We start from the raw sequence: 18,563 nt of genomic DNA on the forward strand, positions 1-18,563 counted from the left end.
AAACCTGGCAGTCCCCGAGCCCGGTTAATGACAGGATCCCCGGGGGTCCCTGGGGGGGGGGTGGTGCCTGACCCCCGGGCTTCATCTGAGCGGCGGGTGTGTATCCCCGCCCCCCCCTCCGCCCTCGCCCCGAATCGCTCCTCGGCCGGGAGGGCGGCTGGCCCCCGGAAGGCAGGCGCCCAGGTGGAAGGTGGCCCGCGAGGCAGCCGGCGGCGTCTCGCCCAGGCACAAAGTTTTCATTTGCTCTGCAGACGCCGAGCCGCGCCGTCGGCCTCCGTGCTTCCCAATCCTATTAACAAAACACTCAGGGGCGGGAGCCGGCTGCGTTCGGGATAATCGCGCCGAGGACTTCGCGGTCCGAGGGCTTTCTCGCGGAAGGGGGGCGGCGAGCCGCGCCACCCGGGGCGGGGCGGGGCGGCGGGCGGAGGCGGCCCCGGGCGCCCGCCGTCTCCCGGGGTTGCCACAACAGACCCCGCGCGCCGCGCCCGAGCCGCCGCCGCCGCCGCCGCCGCCGCCGCCGCCGGGGCCGGAGCGGCCGCGGCAGGTGCGGGAGAGGTCGCGGGCGGGCCGCGCTCGCGGGTCCGGGGCCGCGCGCGCCCTCGGGCGGCGAGAGGACCCCTCCCCCACCCTCGCCGGCGCCTGCCGCCCGCGCGGGGCCGGGGGGAGGGACCGCCGAGCGCCCCCGCCAGGAGCCCCCCGCCCGGGCGGCAGCGCGGGGCGGGGCCCGGCGCCCCCCACCCCACCCCCGACACCTGAGCGGCGGCGGCGGCGGCGGCGGCTCCGGAGACTCCGGCCGGGCTGGGCGCGGCGCCGCTCGGGTCCCCGCGGCGGAGCCAGGTGCGCGCGGACGCCCGCCCTCCCCGGGGGCTCTCGCCGGGCCCGACTCCCGGGACCAGGTAAGGCGGCGGCGGCGGCGGCGGCGCGGGGCACGGGGCGGGGGCGGCCGGGAAGGACAGTAGGTGGCCCCCGGGCGCCCGACCCTGCTCCCCGGCTGCATCTCGGGTGCGTCTGGATTACGGGAGCACCAGCTGCCGGTTAAGCGCAGCACTGAACCCTTCGGAGCTGGGCACGGGGTGGGGTTGGGGGGGGGCCGGGAAGGGGGCTCCTCGCGTCCTGGTGGGGTCGCTTCTCGGTGAAGACACCTTCCCCCCGCCGCCACCCCCGGCTTCCTTTGGAGTAGGGGCAGGTTTCAAAAGCTGTGGAAGAAGAGTGGGCGCCGAGAGTAGGAGCGACTCCTTTGTGCCCCCGGCGCACGCACCCCCTCCCGCCGGGGCAGCACAGACCTACCTCCACCGCCTGCCCGGGGTCTGGTTGCCCTCGGCCGCCACCCGCCGGCCCGGGGACTGGAGTCCGTAGGCTTGGCCGAGGAGCGGGCTCGGGGCCGCCAGGGGGCGCGCGGGGGGCGGGGACCCAAGCCGCGGCGGCAGGGTCCCCAGAGACCCTCCTGCGGTCACCCAGCCGCGAGCCAGCGCGCAGAGCCCCCATCCAGATACGCGCGGCTGGAGCAGCGGGCTCCGCGAGGCCGAGGCCGGCGCACCCCGCGCGGGCCCCGGGAGTCGCAAGTTGGCCCCCCCCCCCCCACCCCCGGTCCCGGGGTCGCGCAGTGCCCATGCTTTGTGTCCAGCCTCTGCCCGCCGCGCGCCCCGGCCCGGATCCGGTGGGGGGGCACCGGGCTGGTGTAGGTGAGGGGCCCCGGCGGCCCGCCGCCGCCGCCCGTGAATTATGCAGGAGGCTGGCACTGGCGCGCTCGAGTTGCTCAAGTTTCCCTGGCAACTTTCGCCCGGGCATCCCTCCTCCCGGCGGCCGGGCAGCTCCGCCCGCGCAGCCCGCGGCCCAAGCGCCTCCGCAGGGCTGCCGGGGCGCGGGGCGCGCGCCAGGAGACACCGACCGCTCACGCGCCACCTGGGCCGGGGCCGCTGGATTGCGCGGGCAGGTGCGACCCCCGTGGGGGACTTCGCCCGGGTTCGGAGGGTTCGGGGGTCGGGGTGGCCCTTGCCGCCCGCGTTCGGAGGGTGCGGCCCCTCGGTAGACCTCGCCGCCTGGGAAAGGAGGGCGCGGGGGCCGGGGTGGACCTCGGTTTCGGAGGGTGCGGCCCCGCGGTGGACCTCGCCGCCCGGGTTCCACCGCTCTGCGCGGGATGCGAGGGGCGTGCACGCAGGCCAGGTTTAGTGTTTCCATGGGGCTGGGGGCGTCCAAATGGGGTGAGGCAGGTGCTCTTGGCCATGGAGTTCGTGGAGGAGCTTTTAAAAGCGACCCTGGGCGGTTGGAAGGCACTCGGGCCGCTTAGGTCGCGGTTCGCGAGGGGGCCTGGGGGGTGGGGGGCGGCAGCTGTGGGCACGGTCCTGGGAGTCCTCAGAGGCCTTCCAGAAATGAAGTGGTTTCCACGTGGAAATTGGAGGCAGTAAATTGGATGGTTACGTGACCTCTTTTTTGTTTGAAACTCAAGTTCGAATTAATGAGGTCAGTCCTCTAATTTAAGTTTGGAGAAGCAGAGAGGTAATTTCGGAAGCCCTCCGCTGGGGGATGGTGCTTTGACCTCCACCTGGGACTTGCCCCTCGACTTTACTGACCCGGGCAGGAGTGTATGCTCGGCCCGGGATTCAGCCTTGATCCAGGGGTCCTGCATTAAATGATAATTAGCGGGAAGCTGGTGGTGCTGGGGGGCTCCGACCATCCAGAACAGCCACCCCCCCCCCACCCCCCGCCCCGGGAAGCCGCTGCGTTTGGAGTCCCGAACTTTCTCGCCACTCGCGCCTAATAACAAGGCTGCACTCGCCTGGAGATTAGTGCCCGCTGCGGGGGTCTGGGGTGACCAAGGAGGGAAAGTGAAGGTGACTGCCCTAGTGGCTAAGAAGGGGGAGCCAGTAGCCCTAAGGAGGCCGACGGAGACCCTTGTCTGCACAGGAATTAGGCTGTGTTGAGAGCAGCTGGACGTAAGGCTGCTGGGAAGCAGTCCTCTAAAGGAAGCAGGTGCCGTTCCCCTGCTGGGAAATTTCTGGTTTTCCAAGAAGGAGAAATTGGGTGGAAAGGCACATTGGGCCCCTACGGAAGGCGCTGTAACCGTTCGATATCAACAGGAACGCTTGATGAATAAGGTGATTTTGCCTCTAAAGGCAGGTCCCAGTGGGCAGCGCTTGGCTGCTTTGAACAAATCAGCTGTCCGTTGGGAAAGAGGGGTGTCCTCCCGGCCTCTGTCTGCGAGTGTGATTTGCTGGAGAAAAAGCCCGATTCATATTCAGGAGAGTGTCCTGGGGGCTTTCCTTCAGGGCCCCCAGCTGAGGTCCAGGGGTCACCTTGTGCTGGTGACTTGGTCCAGGCCTCTGGGGGGGGTGGGCAGGCTAGCTAGAGGGAGCCCTGGGCATCCAGGGTCAAAGGTCAGATGTGAAGAAGGCCACCTGGGGAAGATAAAGCAGCCCTGAGATAGTGTCATATTTTACTCACGTCAGTGACGGGGACACAGGTGGAAGAAAAAGCCGAGAAACTAAGAAAAACACGCCGGGAGCCGCCCGATAGACTGGAAAACGCTAGAAAACCTGATTTTTTATGGAGAAGTAATTCGTTACCTTACTGGCTTTATTCTCAGATGTGTCAGAGCCCTAATTTAGAGTGTTCTGGCGTCCTTGTCGGCTCTGGTGCGTGATGGGGGTTCCCCAAATGGGGGCCCAGGTTGGGACTTGAGCTGCTAAGGAGGCCGAGATCTGCCTCCGGCTCCAAAGGAATCCTGGGGGTGAGGCTGGGGTTTGCGGTCTACCCTCTGACCCCTGAACTCTCGTTCTCAGGAAATCCCCCCTCCTGCTGTGTAAAGCCGGAGGCTGGCAGAGCTGAGAACCCCGCCCTGGGAAGGCAGCGGGAGGGAGGGGCGTGGCTGGAAACGCTCCAGGAAATGAACAGCGGCGGCCTTCCCGGGAGCCTCCAATTGTCCTCAGCCCCAGGGGAGGATCGTGTGTGACCTTCCGTCCTCAAAGTGATCTCTGCAAATTCACTAATTCTCTGCTTTGACGGAGGGGAGTTCGCAAAGAGGTGGGCAGGAAAGCGCCCCCAACACGAGCCAGTTTAAAAAAAATCTTTGGAGTCCCCAGCCCTTCGCCTGGGTGCTGGTTGAGAGACCGTGGACCGATTGGGCGTAGTAGGGCTTGCAGCCTGGAGGCCCCCGGCCGCGTGACCCTTGTGGCCTGGCCCCTGCACCTGGCCCTCCCACCCAGTGAGGGGCCTGCCGCTCTCTGATGGTCCGAGGCGACCTAGCGCGTATCAGATTTTCTCTGCACGTTGCACTGAGTGAGCTCAAACGGCTGCTGAGCACCAGGCGGGGAGCTGGCCACTGCGGCTGTCCCCCTCCCCCGCCCCCGGGGGCTTCCAGGCTAGCGGGGGAAGGGTTAATGCACAGCGGGACAGGGGCTGTGATAGAAGTGACCTTTGGGTGCTGTAGGGCACAGAGAGGGTCCCCAGCCCAGCCTGGAGGAGGAGGGGCACTGGGGAGATAAAAACCCCTGGAGGAGGTCTGATCATCTCTCTGCCTGTGCTGCAGCGGGAACTCGGCAGAAATGGCCACGTTCTTGCTCCCAGAGTGGGGACATGCGGACGGTGCCAGCCAGTATACAGCGACAGCCAGTATTCCCACGTGCTCGGTGCTTTCCTTCTGGCAGACACTGCTTTGCACTCTTGCTACACATTACCTCATTCAGGTCTCGGGAAACTTGAGAGAGAGAGAGAGAGAGAGATGGGGTTGATTATTCTCGCTGTATGGATCGGAGCCTGGAGCTCAGAGGAGCGAAGTCGCTAGCCCTGGGCCACACAGCCAGGGCGTGGGGCTGCCGGGATTAGCAAACTGCCCGGGAGAGAGAGCCCAGCCCTCAGGCCCCCCCCTCCCCACCGCCCCCCCCACCCTCGGCCAGGGGACGGATTACCCAGCGGGAAGATTCATCCGGTTGGACAATTACTCTTCCTGTAGCTGCGGCCTGAAAAAGAGCTACAATCTTCTGATCGGACTTCTTGGTGTGATGGGCCCTTTGATTTTGCTTGGAAGCAGACCCCAGAAATGTTTTCAAGTGGCCAGTGAAGGCTCACGTCTTTGGCCCCAAGTGGAAATATCGAGGCCGGTCTTTGGGGGATACGGATGCACGTAGCACGGGCCTTCCCACCCCTCAAGGGGTCTCCAGTCTTAAGGGGGCCGGGGGAGGTGAGCCCAGTGCTGGGGCGGATCCGAGAGCCTGCCAGGGCACTCAATCCGGGCCCTGGGTGTGCCCAGGGATGGGCCAGCTGAGGCACGTGTCCCTTTCTGGGAGATTAAACCCCTAAAAGCCTGTGGGGCTGCAAGGAGTTTGTGGCCAGCTGCCGTGGAGAGCAGGGTTGCCAGATGGCAGTGCGGGGAGGGGGTGGGGCCTGTGCCCAGTGACCGACCCGGACGGTGCTGGAAAATTGTCCTTGTGGGGTTTGCCAAGGACTCTCAGGGTGGCTCGGTGAGGGGTGCGCGCTGAATGAGGCCATGAGCTCCTAATGTTAAAGCTGCAGATCTCAAATGCTGGACCTTGGGCGTGGGGGGTGCTCCTGGGGGCCCCCCGGACATTCTGGCTGAGGCCAGAGGTGCAGGAGCCCGGCGCTCCCGGAGGGTCTGGACCCTCAGGGGTCCTCAGAGCACATTTCGGGCAACGCTCAGGGTTCCGGCCGGCAGGATGGTGGGCCGGTCCTGGGCTGGTGACTGAGGAGACTCACCGGGAGGCATCCATTAGGTGGATAATCATGGCACATCCCTGCAGTGGCTGAGCCTGGCTGGGCAAGTTTCTTTTATTTCTTTTCAGTATATGAAATTTATTGTCAAATTGGTTTCCATGCAACACCCAGTGCTCATCCCAAAAGGTGCCCTCCTCAATACCCATCCCCTCCCCTCCCCTCCCTCCCACCCCCCATCAACCCTCAGTTTGCTCTCAGTTTTTAAGAGTCTCTCATGCTTTGGCTCTCTCCCACTCTAACCTCTTTTTTTTGGGGGGGGGGGGCAAGTTTCTTTAAAGAAAAATTTTTTTTTTTTTTGCCTCTCAGCTCCCTAAAAGCGTTGTTTTTAAAAACTATGTTTTCCCCCCCGATGTTTCCTGCACCATTTTCGTGTGAAAAATTCGAATATGCAGCAAAGATGAAAGAATCATGCCCCGGGGCCCCTTTGTACCCACTCCCGGTTCGGACCGGAGCCGTTCAACCACGCGCCTCGTGCATTTTTAACATTTTTAAGTCAACATCTAAAGTTGTTCTCGGTAGGTTCTAGTATTTGCTGAGAATGGAGAACCTCGCCTGGGAGGTAAATACTGGCATTGAAAAAGTAACTTGGCCAACTCGAGCGGTGTCTTCTGTCCAAACCACCCGCGACGTGGCAGCTCGTGACCCTGGCCAATGGGCTCAGCGGCTTCGGGGACTGTTCATCGTTCCTTTGCCTTCTCAAAGCGCTACTGCCCCTCGCCCCCAGAGTGTTACCCCAACCGAATAGACGTTCGAGCTTGTCGGTCTCTTGTTAATCGCTCGTGCATATTTCTGTGCGAGGAGAAGATACACACGTGGACTTAGAGAAGTTTTTCTTGTGACGTCAAGGCGCTCACACGGAAATGAGGTCTGGCTGGAGGAGGCGATAGATTTGAACACCATAAAACGGTGTGGATTTCAGAAATGGTGGAAAGGAAGGTTCTACTGGGCACGTACCTGTCAGCCAGCGGGCAGCGGGTGTTTCTGGTGTTTTAATTCAAGGCTTGCTTGAATTGCCTTCCTCTGGTACTGGGAGCCCTTCCCCACCCCCACTCCCTCCCCAGCGAGGTTCAGAGGGCCTGAAGGCCTTTTCCTCTGTAGAAGGTGGGAGAGGCTGCTGGGGAAGGGGACCCCCAAGGCCTTTCTACACGGAGCAGCTCAGGAGACTGGTTCCCTTTAGACTGGCCCCTTGCCGAGGGTCCACACTGTTTAGAGCCCCCAGCGGCAGGGAGAGAAGTGGGCCAGATCCCGCCCCACTCTCAGGGTTCTTGCAAGCGAGTCCCACCCTGGGGACGGTGTAGGCCCCTAGGTGACAGTAGTGACAGATGATGCCACCTGAATGCTCCACATGAGCCGCGTCCTGCAGACTGGGTGTCCTGCCCCAGAGTGTCCCTACTTGGGGGAACCCATGGGTCTTCCAGCCCATAAGACCTCCCCCTTCCCTGGGCTGAGAAATCCCGCAACAGTGCCCAGATCCCCTGGTTGGTGGGGAGAGGCAGGGAGCCGGGACCGAGGGGCTGGCCAGGTGCTCTCGGGGGGCGCTAGGGGACCCGTGGTGGTGCCTGAGCCTGAAGAAGGGATGTGCACGCCGGGTCCCAGAGGGCCTGGGCCCAGGGAGAGGGTCACACATTCTCAGTAGAGCTGAAGGCCTTCCTGGGACCCTGGGGAGCAGAAACGCCCTGGCGGGGGGGGGGGGGGCACAGAGGCCTGTCTGCTGTGGCACTTGGGCACGGCTGCCACCGCCCAGGGTTTTTCCTGCCCTCCTGCCCCCTCCCCCCCCAGTCTTTCTCCTTCTTGATTTTGATGGTGTTCTGTGCTCCCACCGTCTTGTGCCAGGGGCCTGGCCAGCTGCAGGCATTTGCCCGGACTTTGTGCAGGGCCCCAGGCAGACCGGTGCCCAGGAAGGGACTTGGGTCTCAGCGTCCTGTAGGGGCTCCGGTGTGGAGTGAGCCCCCCGAATGTTTGTTGAAAAGACCGGATTGGCTGGAAGGCATCACCATTGCATCATCCGCCCGTGATGGCTTCAGACTTTCCTGGACCGGTCAGGCCCCGGCCTGTTCTTTCTCGGCCTCACTCCGAGGGCTTTAGACTTGGGCCGGCCCACTGGCTGCACCCAGGCCCGGCCTCAGGGTCAGCATCCCGCGGGACGGATCCTCTCCTGTCCCCGATCTGCCAGCGGCTTGGGGCTTCAGGGAATGGACGCCCACTGGGACCGGGTTAAGGGGGTATATTGTGGGGACACCCTCTCTTTGTCAGTGGACCATCTTGGTGACGGTCACGAAAACACTCGCAGTAGCGAGTGGAGGGGGCACTTTGGTCCGTAAGTGCTTTTCCAGGTGCTGACATCATCGTCACCACGGCCCTGAGGAACGGACACTTGTAACACCCCCACCTCACCCAAGGCAGATGGAGTCTACCTAACCGTGGAAGGTCACGTGGCCGGGCCAAGACCCTGCGTCGGGCAGCCACCTGTCCCTGCCCTCCCCCGTGGGGGGCCCACACGTGGGCGAGGGCACAGGGGTTCTCACGTTTTTGGTCCAAGCGATGAAGTTTTGGGGTGGTGGGGGGCTCCTGGGGTCCGGAGCCTACGGCCGAGAAAGAAATCTTGAAGACATCTTTGGTGCCAAAAGGTGATTTTATTAAAGTGTGGGGACAGGACCCGTGGGCAGGGAGAGCTGCACTGGGGTCTGGACAGGTGACTCATTACAGCCCCTCAGGCTGGCAGGAGGTCAGGGATAGGGTAAGTCCCTAAGGAATTTTGGAAGCAAGGTTTCCAGGACCTTGAGGGGCTGGCTGTTGCTAGGGAAACGCCATTTATTACCATTTAATAAAACACGTATTCCACGGTGGGGGGGGGGGGGTTGCCAGCCCGTATTTTGTCCCTAAGCCCGCCCCACGCTCCCTCATCACCCTCTTAAAGAGTTTTTAAGGACCCCAGGAAGCTTTTTGCTTCTGTGCCTTGTAGCTCCCGGTATTTATCCCATTAGAAACTTTTTTTTTTTTAACGTTTATTTATTTTTGGGACAGAGAGAGACAGAGCATGAACGGGGGAGGAGCAGAGAGAGAGGGAGACACAGAATCTGAAACAGGCTCCAGGCTCCGAGCCGTCAGCCCAGAGCCCGATGCGGGGCCCGAACTCACACCCAGGCTTTCAGCGGAGGCCCAGGCACGGGGCGGGGGGGGGGGGGGGGCCGGGGGGTGCCCCTGGGTGATGGTGGATAAGGGTGCTTTCTCCCGGGCCTGGGGGAGGGTCTCACACTTGGCTTCCCTACTCAGCTCTGCCTGGTGTTGGGACAGGTGAGGTGGGGACGGCAAAGGCAGCTTTTTATTTTTTTTTTTTTTATTTTTTTTTTTTTTTCGTTTTATTTATTTTTGGGACAGAGAGAGACAGAGCATGAACGGGGGAGGGACAGAGAGAGAGGGAGACACAGAGTCGGAAACAGGCTCCAGGCTCCGAGCCATCAGCCCAGAGCCTGACGCGGGGCTCGAACTCACGGACCGTGAGATCGTGACCTGGCTGAAGTCGGACGCTTAACCGACTGCGCCACCCAGGTGCCCCAAAGGCAGCTTTTTAAAGTGAGGTGAAACACACTGCAGACAGGGCCCCTGCCCCCATCCTGCCCCCACTCCTCCCAAGCCGGGATAGATGCTTGTTGAACCCATGAGTCCCTGAAGTGGGAACACCGGGTCACGTCGTAACCCGATGCTTGCCCCTCCGGGGACCTGCCAGACTGTGTCCCAGAGTGGGTGGGCCGCTCTGCGTTCCAACCAGTGGGTGAGGGTGCCCCTTGCCACACCTCCTCACCAGTCCCTGCTGTTACCTGTCTTCTTGGTTGTGGTCGCCCCGGAGGGCGTGGGGTGGCATCCGGCTGTTTTTAAGTTGCCTCTCTCTCCTGACGAATGATGGGAGCACCTTGTGTGCTTCTTGGCCATTTGTATACCTTGCTTGGCGACATGCCTATGCCAAACCTTTGCTCACTTTTTAATTTTTTTTTTTAGTCCTTTTATTATCAAGTTGTACGAGTGCCATCTTGATGATAATTTGTCCCATTCTCTGGTTGATAGCGTTCTTTCAAGTATGAAATTTTGGGGCGCCTGGGGGGCTCCGTCGGTCGGTGTCTTACTCTTGATATCGGCTCAGGTCATGATCTTGCGGTTCACGAGGTTGAGCCCCGTGTGGGGCTCTGCACTGACAGCATGGAACCTGCTTGGGATTCTCTCTCTCCCCCCCTCTCTCTCTCGGCCGCTACCCCGTTCTCGCTCTTGCTGTCTCTCTCCAAATAAATAAACTTAAAAAAAAAAAAGATAAAGTATGAAAATCTTGCCTCTTGATGGAGACCATCTGTTTTTTATTTTTGTTACTTGTGAACTTTTAGTGCCGCGTCTAGGAAAGATTTGCCTAACCTGAGGTCCTGAAGATGTATGTTGGTGTTTTCTCCTAAGAATTTCATACTGTTAACTCTTGCATTTAGGCATAGGATCCATTTTGAGTTAATTTCTGTATATGGTGTGAGGAAGGGGTCCAACTTCATTCTTTTGCATGTGGATGTCCAGCTGTCCCAGGACCATTTGTTGAAAAGATGATACTTTCCGATTGAATTGCCTGGGCACTCTGGTTGAAAATCAGTTGGCCATAAAAACATGGCATCATTTCTGGACTTTCAAGTCTCTTCCTTTGATCTATATATCCATTCTTACACCAGTACCACACCGTGTTGCTTACTGTTGCTTTGTAGTAAGTTTTTTTTTTTTCAAGATATGAAATTTATTGTCAAATTGGTTTCCATACAACACCCAGTGCTCATCCCAAAAGGTGTCCTCCTCCTCAATACCCACCCCCCACTCTCCCCACCCTCCCACCCCCCAGTAGTAAGTTTTAAAATCAGGAAGGGTGAGTCCTCCCACCTAGTGTTTTTTTTTCCTTTCAACATTGGTTTGGCTATTCTGGGTCCCTTGAATATGAGTTTAGGATCAGCTTATCAACTTCTGCCAAGAAGCCAGCTGGGATTCGACAGGGATCGTGTTGAGTCTGTAGCTCATTTCGGAAAGTATTGCCATTTTAACGATGTGAAGTCTTCTGACCCATGAGCATTAGATGTTTTTATAATCAGTTAGGTCTTTTGTTTCTTTCAAAAATGTTTTCTAGTTTCCAGAGTACAAATTTTCCATTTCTTGTGTTAAATTTGTGCCTAAGACTTTAGTCCTTTTTAATATCATCATAAGCGAAATTGTTTTCTTAACCTTATTTTCAAATAGTTCGTTGTTAGTTTGTAGAGATACTATTCATTTTTTTGTATATCGATCATATATTCTGTAATCTTGACGATCATGTTCTAATCATTTTTTAGTGGATTCTTTTTTTTGATTGTATTAAACATGTGTATTTATTATGCACATTTATTTACTTTTAAATTTACATCCAAGTTAATTAGCATATAGTGCAACTGTGATTTCAAGAGAAGGCTCTAGTGACTCATCCCCTACGTGTAACACCCAAGTGTTCCTCCCAACAAGTGTCTTCCTTAATGGCCCCTCCCCCCACCCAAACCCCTCCAGCAATCCTCCATTTGTTCTCCATGTTTAAGAGTCTCTTATGTTTTGTCCCCCTCCCTGTTTTTATATTCTTTTTGCTTCCCTTCCCTTGTGTTCATGTGTTCTGTGTCTTAAAGTCCTGGTATGAGTGAAGTCATATGATATTTGTCTTTCTCCCACTGACTAATTTCGCTTAGCATAATACCCTCCAGTTCCATCCACGTAGTTGCAGATGGCAAGATTTCATTCTTTTTGGTTGCCGAGTAACACTCTATTGTCTATATATCCCACATCTTCTTTATCCATTCATCTGTCAGTTGACATTTGGGCTCTTTCCGTACTTTGGCTGTTGTCGATAGGGCTGCTATAAACATGGGGGTGCATGTGTCCCTTCGAAACGGCACACCTGTAACTCTTGGATAAGTACCTAGTAGTGCAATTGCTGGGTTGTAGGGTAGTTCTATTTTTAATTTTTTGAGGAACCTCCCTACTGTTTTCCAGCATGGCTGCACCAGCTTGCATGCCCACCAATAATGCAAAAGAGATCCTCCTTCTCCGCATCCTTGCCAACATCTGTTGTGGCCTGAGTTCATTCTAGCCATTCTGACAGGTGTGAGGTGGTATCTCATTGTGGTTTGATTTGAGTTCCCTGATGATGAGTGATGTGGAGCATCTTTTCATGTGTCGGTTGGCCATCTGGAGGTCTTCTTTGGAGAAGTGTCTATTCATGTCTTTTGCCCATTTCTTCACTGGATTATTTGTTTTTTGGGTGTGGAGTTTGAGAAGTTCTTTATAGATTTTGGATACTGACCCTTTATCTGATATGTTGTTTGCAAATATCTTCTCCCATTCAGTTGGTTGCCTTTTAGTTTTGCTGATTGTTTCCTTTGCTGAGGTCCCAATAGTTCATTTTTGCTTTGGTTTCCCTTGCCTCCGGAGATGTGCTGAGGAAGAAGTTGCTGTGTCCAAGGTCAAAGAGGTTTTGCCTGCTTTCTTCTCGAGGATTTTGATGGCTTCCTGTCTTACACTTAGGACTTTCATCTATTTTGAGTTTATTTTTGTGTCTGGTGTAAGAAAGTGGTCCAGGTTCAGTCTTCTGCGTGTCGCTGTCCAGTTTTCCCAGCACCTCTTGCTGAAGAGAGTGTCTTTATTCCATTGGATATTCTTTCCTGCTTTGTCAAAGATTAGTTGGCCATACGTTTGTGGGCCCATTTCTGGGTTCTCTATCATGTTCCATTGATCTGAGTGTCTGTTTTTTGTGCCAGTACCATACTGCCTTGATGATTACAGCTTTGTAATACATCTTAAAGTCCGGGATTGTGATGCCTCCAGCTTTGGTTTTCTTTTTCAACATTACTTTGTCTATAAGAGGTCTTTGTGGTTCCATACAAATTTTAGGATTGTTTGTTCTAGCTCTCAAGAATGCTGGTGTTATTTTGATAAGGATTGTTGACATTTTCACAATATTCTTCTAATCCAGGAGCATGGAATATTTTTCCATTTTTTTGTATCTTCTTCAATTTCTTTCATAAGCTCTCTATAGTTTTCAGGTGTGTATTTTTCACCTCCTTAGGTTTATTCCTTGGTATTTTATGGTTTTGGGTGCAATTGTAAATGGGATCGATTTCTTGACTTCTCTTTCTGTTGACTCATTATTGGTGTATTGGAATGCACCCGATTTCTGTGCATTGATTTTATATCCTGCGACTTTGCTGATTTCATGGATCAGTTCTAGCAGGTTTTTGGTGGAATCTTTTGGGTGTTCCATACAGAGTATTGTGTTATCTGAAAGTTTGACTTCCTCCTGGCCAATTTGGATGCTGTTTATTCCTTTGTGTTGTCTGATTGCCGAGGCTATGATTTCCAACACTATGTTGAATAACAATGGCAAGAGTGGACGTCCCTGTCCTGTTCCTTTTTTAGTGGATTCTGTAGAATTTTCTACACACGAGTTTATGTCATCTGTGGGTAACAACAGTTTTATTTCTTCTTCTCCAATCTGGGTGCCTTTATTTCATTGTCTTGTCTAATTGCCCTGCCTGGAAGCTCCAGCAGAAGGTTGAGTAGAAGTAGCCAGAAAGGACGTTGGTATCTTGCTTCTGATCTGAGGAGGAAGCACCTAGTCTTTCGCCATTACGTGCGGTGTTGGCTGTGGGTGTCTTGTAGGTGCCCTTTATCAGGTTGAGGAAGGTCACTTGTATTCTTAGTTTGTTGAGTGTTTTTGTCACAAAGCAGTGTTAGATTTTGCCAAGTGCCTCTTCTGCATCTGTTGAGATGATTAGCTCCTTTTTGTCTTTTGTTCTGTTAATATGGTGCCTTGCATGAATTGATTTTTGGATGGTATGCCAACTTGGCAGTTCTCGGGACCAATCCCATTTACTCATAGTTTATAATCCTTTTCATATGCAGCTGGATTCAGTTTGCTAGTGTTTTCAGCACTTTGCATGTATATGCATAAGAGATATTGGTTCGTCGTTTTCTTGTGATGGTGCCATGGTAATATTGGCCTCATAAAATGAGTTGTAAAGTGTTCTCTTCTACCTTTTTGGAAATGTTTGTGATGAACTATATTTAATTCTTCCTTCAATGTTTGGTGGAATTCACCAGTGAAGCCATCTGGGCCTGGTGCTTTTTGTGTGTGTGTGTGTGTGTGTGTGTGTGTGTGTGTGTGTGTGTGGTTTTAATACAGTCTCTACTTGTTACAGGTATGTTTCAAGTCTTCTGTTTCTTCCTGCGTCATGTTGGTTACTTTGTGTCTCACTGAAATCTGTCCATTTTTTTTTTTTTTTTTTTTTTTTTTTAATTTTTTTTTTTTTTTTTTTTTCAACGTTTATTTATTTTTGGGACAGAGAGAGACAGAGCATGAACGGGGGAGGGACAGAGAGAGAGGGAGACACAGAATCGGAAACAGGCTCCAGGCTCTGAGCCATCAGCCCAGAGCCTGACGCGGGGCTCGAACTCACGGACCGTGAGATCGTGACCTGGCTGAAGTCGGACGCTTAACCGACTGCGCCACCCAGGCGCCCCGAAATCTGTCCATTTTTGTGTGCAGTTGTATATAGTGTTGCCTTATTGTCCTTTTTATTTCTGTGAGGTTGGCAGAAATGTCCTCTCTTTCATTTCTGAGTTTGCTAATTTGAGTGTTTGCCCCCCACCCCCGCTTTTTTTCTTGATCAGTCTAGCTAACAGTTTACCAATTTTAGCCATCTTTTCAAAGAGCCACGTTGTCGGTTTCATTGATTTTTCTCTTCCCTTTTACATTCATTTTGCGCTTTTTTATTCTTTCCTCCCTCAGATCACTTGGCTTTAGTTTATGTGCTTTTTCCACAGGGGGGAGGATAGGTTATTGAGTTGAGATCTTTGTTCTTTTTATTATAGACATTTACAACTGAAAATCTCCTTCTGAGGACTGTTTTTGCTGTATCTCACAAGTTTTGATATATTTGGTCTTTTTCACTCATTTCAAAATTTTTCTAGCTTCTTTTTCTTTCTTCTTAGTATTTTCCAGTTTCCCTCTGATTTATTTTCTGACCCGTTGGTCATTTAGACACGTGGTGTTCAGTTTCCACGTATTCATAAATTTCTTTTTTTTTTTTTTTTCCTCTTATCGACTTGCAGTTTCATTCGGTTGTGGTCAGAGAACATCCTTTGCATGACTGAATCCTTGTTGCGTTTACGGAGGCTCTTTTATGGCTTAGCACGTGATCCATCCCGGACAGTGTTCCGTGCACACTTGAGAAGAACGTGGGTTCCGCTGTCCTGGGATGGAGCGTCTCCTAAACGTGTCTGGTAGTTCTAGCTAGACTCTTGGGATAAAACAGTAAACCAGAGACACATATTCCTGCCCTGGACGGCCAGCATTCGAGCCAGGGGAAACAAACACTGAGCGAGGGAGATAATATAGGAGCCTCTAGGCTGTCTCGGAGAAAAGGAGAGCTTGCTCAGGGGGCTGCGAGAGGGATGGTTGCAGTTTTCAGTAGGGCAGTCAGGGCGGGCCTCACTGAGAAGGTGGCACTTGGGCAAAGACTTGAGGGAGATGGGGGGAATCAGGACATGGTAAGTCCTGTAAGAATTTAACAGAGATTGACGTGAAAACACTGTTGTGCACTTAACGCTTTGTGAGTGGTGGTAACATATACATAACATAAGTTTTACCATCATAACCATTTTTTTAAGTTGCAGCTCGGTGGCTCTAAGCACATTCACGCTGCTGTGCAGCCCCCGCCACCACGTGTCTCCAGAACTTTCCATCTTTCCAAATGGAACCTGTTCCCGTAAAACATGGACGCCCACCTCCTCCCCCAGCCCCGGCGCCCACCGTCCACCCTTCTGTCTCCGGGAATCTGGAGACTCCAGGGACCTCGTGTGGGTGGGTCACACAGTGTCTGTCCTTGTGTGTCTGGCCTGTTTCACTGAGCATCACGTCCCCCGGGTCCAACCATGTTGTGGCAGGTGTCACCCTTGTCAGGGCTGAATATTACTCCATTGTGTGGATGGACCACGTCCTGTTTTTCCATTTCTCTGTGGATGGACACTTGGGTGCTCCCACCTTTTGGCCGTCGTGAATGACGCTGCTGTGACCATGGGTGTGCAGGTTCCTGTTCAAGTCCCTGTTTTCAAAAAGCACGTTTTAAAGCAGTGACCAACCCAAGGCCCACCTGGTCTTGGGATGCCAAAGCTGAGACTCTCCTGCCGGCTTGCCCACCCAGTGGAAAGGGGCCCACCTTTCTTCTCAGGTCTGGGGACAGAGCAGGGGTGACCCCGTATGTTGGGGAAATTGTGCAGTACGCTCGCGGTGTTCCCGAGATGGAAAGGTGCTCCTCCCTGGGAGCCTGGTGTCTCCGTTTTATGGGTTCAGTCCAGTTTAGGGCAGGACCGAGGGCTGTGTCACACAGAGAAGGGGAAAGAACGTCTCCCGAAGAATGTAGCTCATTAACTAATCGACTGCTCTCTGGTTGCCTCATGACCCGAAACACCGGCTGGTTGAGCAATGTGTGTTTACTAACCTCGCAAGCCGCCAACATTGGGACATGTTAGCTCGTCCAGGGGGACCCGGGCACCCGTGGGGGGTGGGGGACGGGGGGAGGCGGGCTAAGGCACTGTCTGCTCCCTGGAAGCTTTGTCTTGGTAGCATCGGGATTCGTAGCTACTTGAAAAAAAAAAATCCCACCTCATCACGTCGCTCTAGTTTGCCCATTTTAGCGGCTGTGTCGTATTTCGTGGGACGGCCGACCCCTGGTCTCTGGTCTTCTCCTGGGGACTCCAGGCTGTTTGCCGTTTCCCTTTCAGGCTGTGCTGCAGAGAACGTCCTTGACCAGGACGGCTCTTTCTTGGGGTCTGTCCTTAGGGGACAGGTGCTGGCCTCTGTGGCCTGGGGTACACGGGTCCCGCCTTCTCGGATCCTCTCCTCCCAACTGATTGCTCTCCACGGGGGCTGTGCCCAGCTGCAGTGCCAGTGTGAGAGCCGTCCAGTCCTCGCGGAGACTTGACCCTGGTGCCGTCTCGCTGATGCCCACCCGATGGGCGGGAACAGGCACCCTGTTCCTTTGCATTTCCTTCGCTCCACTGAATATCTCCTGGTTCACGGGCCACTCGGCTTTCCGAGCCTGAATTTCCTGGATTCCATTTTCTTTTTTTTAATGTTTATTCATTTTGGAGAGAGACAGAGACAGAGCATGAGTGGGTGAGGGGCAGAGGGAGAGGGAGACACAGAATCCGAAGCAGGCTCCAGGCTCCGAGCTGTCCGCACAGAGCCCGACGCGGGGCTCGAACCCACGGACCTCGAGATCATGCCCTGAGCCGAAATCGGACGCTCAACCGACTGAGCCACCCAGGTGGCCCTCATTTGCTCTTCTTCTATTGACCCCATCTGTCTCTTTCTCCAGAAAATGGTCCGCCCCAGCCCCTGATTGGTTTGTCCCTCCCTCTTGTCAAGGGCGCAGCCCCCAAGCTTGTTTGGGGACTGGTTTCGGTCTCTCTCTCCTCTCCTGTTGGTCTGTCGGTCCCTAAGTCCACCCTGAGTTTGCATTTGCTTTAAAAGCAGCTTCGATACTCGGCCGCCTTCTCTCCTTTAGAACTCAGACAGCCACGGTGCAAATGACTCATTTTGTGGTCGAGAGAAGGGACCAGCTGTGAGGACCGGTCAGCCCAGGGCTCGTGCGGCAGAGCGGATATGACTCGCGTGTGCCCGGCCCGGTGCTCGGTCCGTCCAGGGTGATACCCAGGTGCGGAGCGTTGCCTTCTCTTCGGCCTCTGGACACATGCGTCCCCTGATGTGATGGCCTCTTGCATCGAATTTCTGTGGTCCTTTGTGCTTGCTGATTTGTCCAAAGTGAGCGGAAGGACCAAGTCCAGGGTCCTTGGGAGAGGACTTTGCCGGGTGGAAGTTCCAGCGAGGAGGGGCTGAGTACCCGAGAAGGAACCCCCGTGCCTGGTTGGTGGTTCGGGGACCCCCGTGCGGGTTGTGGGGGTGACGCCCTGTGGGTTTGTGGTTGGGGACCCCCGTGCGTGTTGTGGGGGTGACCCCCTGTGGGTTTGTGGTTCAGGGAGCCCTGTGCATGTTGTGGTTCGGGGACCCCCGTGCGGGTTGGTGGTTCGGGGACCCCCGTGCGTGTTGTGGGGGTGACCCCCTGTGGGTTTGTGGTTCAGGGAGCCCCGTGCGGGTTTGTGGTTCAGGGACCCCCGTGCATGTTGTGGGGGTGACCCCCTGTGGGTTTGTGGTTCAGGGAGCCCTGTGCATGTTGTGGTTCGGGGACCCCCGTGTGTGTTGTGGGGGTGACCCCCTGTGGGTTTGTGGTTTGGGGACCCCCGTGCGGGTTTGTGGTTCGGAGACCCCCGTGTGTGTTGTGGGGGTGACCCCCTGTGGGTTTGTGGTTCAGGGAGCCCCGTGCGGGTTTGTGGTTCAGGGAGCCCCATGCGGGTTTGTGGTTCAGGGACCCCCGTGCATGTTGTGGGGGTGACCCCATGTGGGTTTGTGATCCAGAGACCCCCATTCTGGGTTGGTGGTTCGGGGACCCCCGTGTGTGTGGTGGGGGTGAACCCATGTGGGTTTGTGGTTCAGAGACCCCCACCCCTGTGTGGGTTTGTGGTTCGGGGACCCCCGTGCGGGTTGGTGGTTCGGGGACCCCCGTGTGTGTTGTGGGGGTGACCCCCTGTGGGTTTGTGGTTTGGGGACCCCCGTGCGGGTTTGTGGTTCGGAGACCCCCGTGTGTGTTGTGGGGGTGACCCCCTGTGGGTTTGTGGTTCAGGGACCCCCGTGCATGTTGTGGGGGTGACCCCATGTGGGTTTGTGATCCAGAGACCCCCAT

At 55.5% G+C, this 18,563-nt stretch overlaps 1 protein-coding gene across 1 annotated transcript in view; it reads left to right on the forward strand.

Moving 5' to 3' along the window:
* The first annotated feature begins 762 nt into the window (after positions 1 to 762).
* Positions 763 to 18,563, forward strand: part of SHANK2 (SH3 and multiple ankyrin repeat domains 2) — a 493,595-nt gene continuing 475,794 nt past the window's right edge. Inside the window, exon 1 of the mRNA XM_081790210.1 lies at positions 763 to 896. The gene's annotated coding sequence lies outside the window, so the exon portion shown is untranslated. The remainder of the gene's footprint in view (positions 897 to 18,563) is intronic.

This window comes from Panthera onca, chromosome D1 (genome assembly GCF_046562875.1).
Source record: "Panthera onca isolate mPanOnc1 chromosome D1, mPanOnc1 haplotype 2, whole genome shotgun sequence".
Taxonomy (NCBI): domain Eukaryota; kingdom Metazoa; phylum Chordata; class Mammalia; order Carnivora; family Felidae; genus Panthera; species Panthera onca.